Below are 8,786 nucleotides of genomic sequence, written 5' to 3'. Positions count from 1 at the left end.
GAAACGAAACAATAGATTTGAATGATGAAAGATGAACACACGAAGTAAATATTAATCAGATCTTGTTTTATTAAGACTGATTACAAAGTAAGCTGAAGAGAGATATTGTGTTTCGATATCGTGTGTCTACTTCAAGCCTAAGTCCCTATTTATAGGAAACTTACAAAAAGTATACTAAGTCTATACATTGAAACTTCGCATGCTACACTTCGCATATAAAATTGACTTAGTAAAATAACATACAAAATGTGAATCATTACAAGACACACTATTCGACTTTTACAACTAACATCTACATTCTCCCCCTTTGTAAACAGTCAATACAATTCAACTTAAAAGTTTTTGAATTGCAGAGTGAATCGTTCTTCGCACTTCTCCATACCAGGAGATCACCTTCTTCAAGTCCTTCTTGTCACCTTCGTTATTTTTCTTGCAATTGTTCATACGTACAATGAAGTGTGTATATTGCGAAGAATTGTATCTTTCAATCTCTGAAGCTTTGAACAAGAACTTCTTCGGTTTGCCTTTAGTGTCTCTTCCCGAAAACACCATGCCAAATGGTTTAAGGCATATTTCACCCACAACATACTTCGACAGAGCTGATTGTGTCAAAGTATCTTCCCATGGAACATTCACTTCTCTTCCTAGCACATTCGCTAACTCCTCATCAGTAAGTTCCAGACAATCGAAGTAGTTGTCTATATAAGTGTTCACATGTGCGAAACCAACTTTAAACACATCTGATTCTGATCCTTTGAGTTTTTCTCTTCCATGTGCTTCAGAATAAGTGCTACTTGAATGAGATCGTTGCAGTTCATCAATGGAAAATCAGCAACAGTGAAGTCGTATTGTTTGTTGTCTGCCCTGATGACAAAATATTGAAAATTTTGAAGCATGTCTTCAAACAGAACATCCTTCTTTATCGTAAGCACCTTCTTGATCTTCATTAGGGACCAGACTTCATCAGGATTCTTCCCAAGAAGAACATGAAATCTGATTTTCATGTGAGTGTAGTCATCCGGATTATCGAATTTCTCACTGATCTTGTATTGAGCCATAATGAAGAACATTTCATTAATAGGGAAGTCCAGCTGACAGTGATCTGAGTTCGCAATGTCATAACTTCTTTTAGGCTTCTTCTCGAACTCATACATCTCCCTTCCTACAACTTTAGACTCTATAGTTTCGTAAGAGTAAAGTTTCGCAGGATCACCTTTGTTCATTGAGGGAGGATCACTTGCTCTTTGTCTCATTATGCTCTGGACTTGTCTCATTCTTTCAAGTTCAGCCTCAGCATCAGCTTTTATCTCCTCCTTTGACTTTTCATATAGGATGCCCTTTCCTTTTCCTGAAACATCTTTCTGAGGTTGAGAACTAGAACCTCCTTCGTTTCCTCCAATAACAATTCCCTTGGAAATTGTTTTTGTGGTTATTGTTGTTGAAGAAATCGGTTTAGTAGGAATTGGAAGAGTTGCAACCAGTTGAGTCGAGATGACTTTTCCCACTGTTTTGGCTTCACCTTCTTTGCTTCGACTTTTCTCTCCCCCTTGCACCCCTGTGAAAACAGGTGGAGCACCCTTCGGAAATAAAGAAGTGAAATTGGATAGCGGAGCAAGAGCTTTCTGAATAGCTTGTTCTAAAGTGTTAATCTTTAGAGACAAGAATTCGGGAGTAAGGATTTGCGAAGATGTTGAGTGCGAAACTGTTGATTTAAGCTCGGTGACCAATTTGATCAAGTGATCAAACTTCTCCATGGTAGCAGCTTTCTGATCTTCAACAACAGGAATATTGTTGTGTTTGTGGAGTTGAGTAGAAATTTCCACAATCTTCTTTTGAAGATCTTCTTGTCTTGAATGCACAGCTTGAAGATCCTTCGCAAGGTCAGACTTCAACTCCTGAATTTTGAAGTTGACGTCCTCACGAACTTTCTTGACGTCTTGTACAAAAAGAAGATGTCTTTCTTTTGTAGCAGCTTTAAGGTCATTAACTGCAGACGTGAAATTATTCCCTTGTGCTTGCACTCGGAGTTCGTTATTTTTGTCGGACCGATCGACTTTCTCCATTATTCGTTTCTCAGCTCCTTTGATCATAACATCCACCTGCATTGCTGAGATTGAAGACATTCTCCCAGAATCGGCTTGCGATTGGATAATAGCCTTCAATTTTTGATTCAGTATCTTGAACTGCTTTCCTGTCATCAGCATATGATCAGGAATGTCTTCTTCATCGGAATCAAAAGAAATGTCATCGAGAACACCTCCAAAAGCACCTCCTTCGATTTATGGATCAGACATTTGTTGCGAAGGTGGAGGATTCTCAGGTGATTGGGATGGAAAAAGGGTGGTGAATGGGTTCTGAAGGGCATGATCAAATATAGATGAAGTGGTGGATAATGCGGTGATAGGTAAGGATATTGGTAGTGTAGATGCGACACTCGGGATAGGTGCCCCCGTATCAGATACGTTGACAACCATATGCGAAATAGGTACCTCTTCAGTAACTGACTTGGTAAGAACTATTTTGAGTGGTTGGGTTTGAGAAATAGTAGTGGAAATTTGCGAAGGTTGAGAGATTGGTAAAGAAACTGTTACCATGGTTGTGACAGGTGGTGTTTCTGGGACAATTTCTTCGTCTGATGATTCATTACGAATCACCATCTTCCTCTTCTTGCCCAGAGTTCGTTGCATGTTTTTTGCAACGTCTTCTGCCCGTTGGCGTTTCTTGCCAGGAGACATTGGGGCAGGAATACTACGAATAGTAACTCCCTTACTACTCACTTCTGCTTTGCGAATTTGTTTTAACACTCCAGACTTGGAAGGTAAAACATCCTTCTTCAATACTTCATCTTGCATATTTGGTGAAGATGAACCCTTCGCAGGTTTCTTGCTCCCCTTCTTCTTCTTCGACGGAGTAGCAACGTCGGGTAATATACCTGTCTGATCAGTTGTATCGATGTTTCGCAAATATCTCACCAACACTTTGTGAGTGGGAGAAACTTTGCGAAGCATCGCATCCGAAATGCGAGCTACACGGGAAAAAATGGCTTCGTCATCTTCAACCACTTTGGGAAATTGGTAGAAGGAAAATTCAGCAACTTCAACATCTTGCATTATTGGAATAGTTTCTTTCTCGTAAACTTTCCCCAAGATCAAACTCCAGTACCTGGCACAAGATATCCCCTTCTCCGAATTCGTGTTTTCCAGACTTTTCACAAATTCCTTCCATAGCTGTGTTGCGTAGTCGACATTTATGTCATAGTAGATACCCATTACCATGGCATACACTTCGACTCTTCCTCTGTCTAAGCCGACTGATCTTCCTGTAAGATACCGTAGGAAGATTCCAAAAAGAAAATTCCAGATACATGGCAATCCCGACTTCCGGAAATCACTAATCTTCTCCAACTCCGGTTGATGTCCCATCTCATTGAACATGTGGATGATCTGGGAGTTTACACGTTTAACAAAAGGTGGATTGTTTGGAATCTGTAAGAACTATACGAACAAATTCTTGGACAGTTTGACCCTCTTGTTGTTGATGAGATTGAAGGTAATCACATCCGCCGTGTGATTATATGAAGCGGTGGAAGCAGCACGAGATAACCATATCATCGGAACTAGGAATGATCGGACCATGGCAGTTGATAACGGTGATCGTTTCAAAGCCACTATGAGCATCTTCAAATCTTCTGGATAGGCGGAAACGTTGGGATCAACTTGATAGTTTGTGCTTTGAATCTTCATAAGTGATTGAGAAAGGACCTCATCAGTGTTTGAATTTGTGGCTGCCATTGTTAGGTTTTGAAAGAAATTGAAGTTTGGATCAAGATGAAAGCTTTAAAGGTTTGTGAGAATTCTTGTTTGCGTAACCGTACACAGTGTTCTTCATCCCCCTTTTATAGGTTACTCAAAATTTGATTTGAAATTAAAGCAGGATGCATTTAATGTTATCCGATGTGGCACCTTGAATCTCGGATCATGACTGTAAAAGATTACTATGCAGTAAAAAGTAACTGTCACATCTCCTCGAAAACCGGATAGAATACCAACCATTTTTAGTATACAGCCTGTCAAGTAGCCGTTATAGAATCCGAATCGGTAAAACCCTTCGCATTGAAGTAAGGCTCTTTCACTTTTGGGATTTAAAGCGAAGTCATATGCCAGACTTGCGAAATCATCAGTCTGAGTTGGTTTTACTCAGAACCTCAAGGATTTCGTGTGTGCAATGTGCCAATGAAATAAGATAAGAATCAAGAAATTTTTAGAATGTTGTGATGTCAAAAAGTTAATTTGACATGAATGCAGAAAAACCCCAGGCAAAGGTTGCTTCATTAATTATCAAGAGATATAATCAACAACTTGTAAAGAAGTTTCGAAGGGCTTCTTTTAAACGTCATTTTGGGTTGGTTTGAAATTTCATTACATATCAGCCTTAACATAAGGTGAGAAATTGTAAATGAAATTACTTGTTTGACCAGTGTAGTCAGTGACAAGTTGGCTTGTGAAAATATTTATCATGACAAGAATTTGTGAATGAAACTTACACTGAAATCATATTCAAAAGAAAATTTGTTTTGGATCTTGTTGGGTAACAAATATTCTTGGTTGTAAATATTTGATCAAGACCACGCATGCGAATTGAATATGATTTGAAGTTTCGAAATTTTTGATACTGAAACAAAGGTTTCGTAAAAATCTGGAACAAAGTTCCCCGTCAATTCCTTAAAGGTGTATGATTTTTGGGTTTCACTTTCATCACGGACTCATGATGTTAGATCTTAAACACAGAGTTGTGATTTGTCTAGGTTTTGATTGGTTTTAACAAAGACCTCAAGGACAATTCTTTTCAAAAAAAAATTTGGATTTTAAGAACATTTTGGTTTAATAAGATTGGTTAAGAATCGAAGTGTACCTCTGTTACATTTGGACAAAACAGAAAACTCTTAACTCATTTTGAGAAGAGTTAAGGTAGCTCTTGTTGATTTATGCGAATACAAGCCTTGTTGGGTAGAAATGTTCATGAGATAATTTCATCAAGGCTTTCATTTCTCACACATAGAATCATTCGAGGCTTGAGGTCTACACACAGCATCATACTTCTAGGGACATCCTAACTATTTTGTAAAAGAAATTTAATACCTTCCCATAGAAACACAAATGTATGACCTCTTCGCATTGTAGCCCTGTATTAAATTCTCAACACACAGTTTAAAGAACAAAGAAAACAAAAATATTTTTGTGATTTTGGAATTTTTCAAAAATGAAAGAACAAAACAAATAAAATCTTTTTGTATTTTTGATTTTTCAAAATTAAAGAAAAAAAATAAAATCTTTTTGGATTTTTAATTTTTCAAAAAAAATAAAATCTTTTTGGATTTTCGATTTTTCAGAACTAAAACAGTATGCGTAAACCTTACCATAGTGATTATGAGCCAGATGCGAAAAACTGTGGTTGCGAAGCCATGCGAAGCCTTCTGAATGAACAGTAACCTCTGAATGATTTCGACTCTTAGCTACTGAACAAAACTTTTACTCTTGTGTTGACAAAATTGAATTAGCATTAATCATCCCCAAACCTGCTAAAATTCGAACAAATGATTTTTCATCAAGAGGTTTTGTAAAAATATCAGCAAGTTGTTCAGTTGTTTTGACAAAATGAATTTCAATATTCCCATCTTCCACATGATCTTTAATAAAATGATATCGAAGAGCAATGTGTTTTGTCTTTGAATGTTTTACTGGATTGTGACAAATGCGAATTGCACTTTGCGAATCACAATACAAAGGAATCTTTTTCATGTTTATTGCATAATCACGAAGTTGACTTTGAATCCAAATAATTTGCGAAGTGCAAGCAGCCGCAGATATGTATTCTGACTCAGCGGTCGATATAGCCACACAAGTCTGATTCTTTGATTGCCAGCTCACTAACTTTCCATCCAAAAGTTGACATCCACCAGTCGTACTTTTTCTGTCCAAAGTACATCCTCCTAGATCTGAGTCTGAAAAAGCTTGAATGAAGAATCCTATTTTCGCAGGATACCAAAGTCCTAAAGAAACAGTTCCCTTGAGATAGCGAAAAATATTTTTCACTGCAGTCAAATGAGGCTCTCTTGGATTAGCTTGAAATCTAGCACAACAACAAACCGAAAACATAATATCAGGTCTACTTGCAGTTAAGTACAATAAAGACCCTATCATGCTATGATACAATCTTAGATCAACAGCAGGATCATCTAACGAAGGAGTTAGTCATGTTCCTACTGCCATACGTACTCTGAGCTTTGTGCTATTTAGCATTCCAAACTTTTCAAGCAAGTTCTTCGTATATTTTTCTTGATTGATTAAGATTCCTTCTCTGTTCTGCCTTATATTTAAACCAAGAAAATTATTAATTTTTCCCATCATGCTCATTTCAAACTGACTTTTCATTAAATTTTCAAATTCAATTGACAATGCTGGATCAGTTGAACCAAAGATAATATCATCAACATAAATTTGAACAAGCATTAGATGACACCCAACTTTCTTGCGAAATAATGTGGGGTCAACTGATCCTTGTTTAAATTTAGATTGTTTCAAAAAATTTATAAGTGTTGCGTACCAGGCCCTTGGTGCTTGTTTTAACCCATATACAGCTTTGTCAAGGACATACACATGATCAGGATACTCACTGTTTCCAAATCCTGGTGGTTGTTCAACATACACTATTTCTTCGATTTTTCCATTTAAGAATGCACATTTAACATCCATTTGATAAACATCAAAGTCTTTGTGAGCTGCATAGGCTAAAAATATGTGAACTGCTTCAAGTCTTGCAACAGGTGCGAATGTTTCTTCATAGTCAATGCCTTCTTGTTGCGAATAACCTTTTACCACTAGTCTTGCTTTATTTCGAATAATATTGCCATCTTTGTCGGTTTTGTTTTTAAAAATCCATTTTAATCCAACAATTGAAACATCATAGGGTTTAGAAACTAATCTCCAAACCTTGTTTCTTTCAAATTCTGCCAATTCAGATTGCATAGCAACAACCCAATCTGAGTGTTCCATAGCATTCTTGACAGTTTTTGGCTCCATTTTCGAAATAAAAACATTAAACATACAAAGTTCTTGGTTTGTAGTCAGTACCTCATTTTTCGCACGAATTTGAGCTCTAGTCAACACACCTTCTTGTAGATTTCCAATTACTTGTTCTTTTGGATGATTTCGTGTCCATTTCTCGAGTTGTGGAAAATTTGGATCAAATTCTAATTGTGCATCTTCAAATATATCTTCATTTTCAGATCCTGCAACAGAAAAATTATCATTAACTTCATGAAATTCTTCATTATTATCAAGATTAATTGTCTCAGTTTCATCATGCTCCCCCTCAACATGATCTGTATCTTGATATTCTTGTCGATTTTGCGAATGCTCCCCCTCAACTTGATGTTCTTGTTGATTTTGCGAAGGCTCCCCCTCAACTTGATGTTCTTGTTGATTTTGCGAAGGCTCCCCCTCAACTTGATGTTCTTGTTCCCTATGAACATCTGATGTGCTTTCACAAGTTATCGTTGATTCATCAGTATGTTTTGAGGATTCTGATGTTTGATTATCAGGAGCATTATTTTCTGCATCAATGGCCCTGTCAGGATTTCCAAAAATTAAGTCATAATCAAAATCATTGATTTCAGAATTATCAATTGGAGTATTTGAATCTACAAGTATTGGTTGATTATCAAATTTACTATCAATTTGTTTAAGATAGTAATCATCAAATGTTAAATTGAAAGTTTCTTCAATTTTTCTTGTTCGTTTGTTGAGCACTCTGTATGCAACTGAATTCTGTGAATATCCTAAAAAGATGCCTTCATTAGCTTTAGCTTGAAACTTGGACAAATTATCTTTTAGATTCATGATAAAGCACCTGCAACCAAAAACATGAAAGAATTTTACATTAGGTTTCCGATTATTGATTATTTCATATGGAGTAACATTAAATCTTCGATGAATGAATGATCGATTTTGAGTAAAACATGCTGTGGACACAGCTTCTGCCCAAAGATATTGAGGTAGATTCGCATATGTCAACATGGTTCTGGCAGCTTCACATAGAGATCGATTTCTTCTTTCAAGTACACCATTCTGTTGTGGTGTATATGGTGATGAGAAATTATGTGAAATGCCTTTGCTTGTGAGAAAACTGTCAAGAGTTTGATTTTTAAACTCAGAACCATTATCACTTTTAATTTTTTGCACATTCTTCTTCAGACTAACTTCAATCTTTTTGATAAAATCAATCATCGTCTGAGCAACTTCAGATTTCAACCTGAGAAAAAACACCCACGTAAATCTTGAGAAATCATCTACAACAACTAAAATATACCGCTTTTTGTTTATTGTTGCAACAATTGATGGTCCACATAGATCAATGTGAAGAAGTTCCAATGGATCAACTATTTTTGAATCTATCACAATCGGATGACCCTTTCGATGTTGTTTTCCTTGTTCGCAAGCTGCACACAAAGAATCATTGTCAAATTTTAGTACTGGTAACCCTCGAACTAAATCGTTAGTTACAAGTTTATTTATATTTCGAAAGTTCAAGGGTGACAATCTTCTATGCCAAAGCCAACTAAGATCATTGGATGCTTTTGATAGTAAACACACAGCTGGTTTTCCCACAATCGGTTTGATGTCCTGTGTAAACATATCACCATATCTTTTGGATTTGAGGAGTATGTCATTCGTCTTGACATTTGAAATGATACTTCCTTCTTCATTGAATACAACTTGATTTCCAGT

Source organism: Lactuca sativa, chromosome 4, assembly GCF_002870075.4.
Source record: "Lactuca sativa cultivar Salinas chromosome 4, Lsat_Salinas_v11, whole genome shotgun sequence".
In the NCBI taxonomy this organism is placed as follows: Eukaryota; Viridiplantae; Streptophyta; class Magnoliopsida; order Asterales; family Asteraceae; genus Lactuca; species Lactuca sativa.
Note: the sequence above shows the minus strand (reverse complement) of the source record.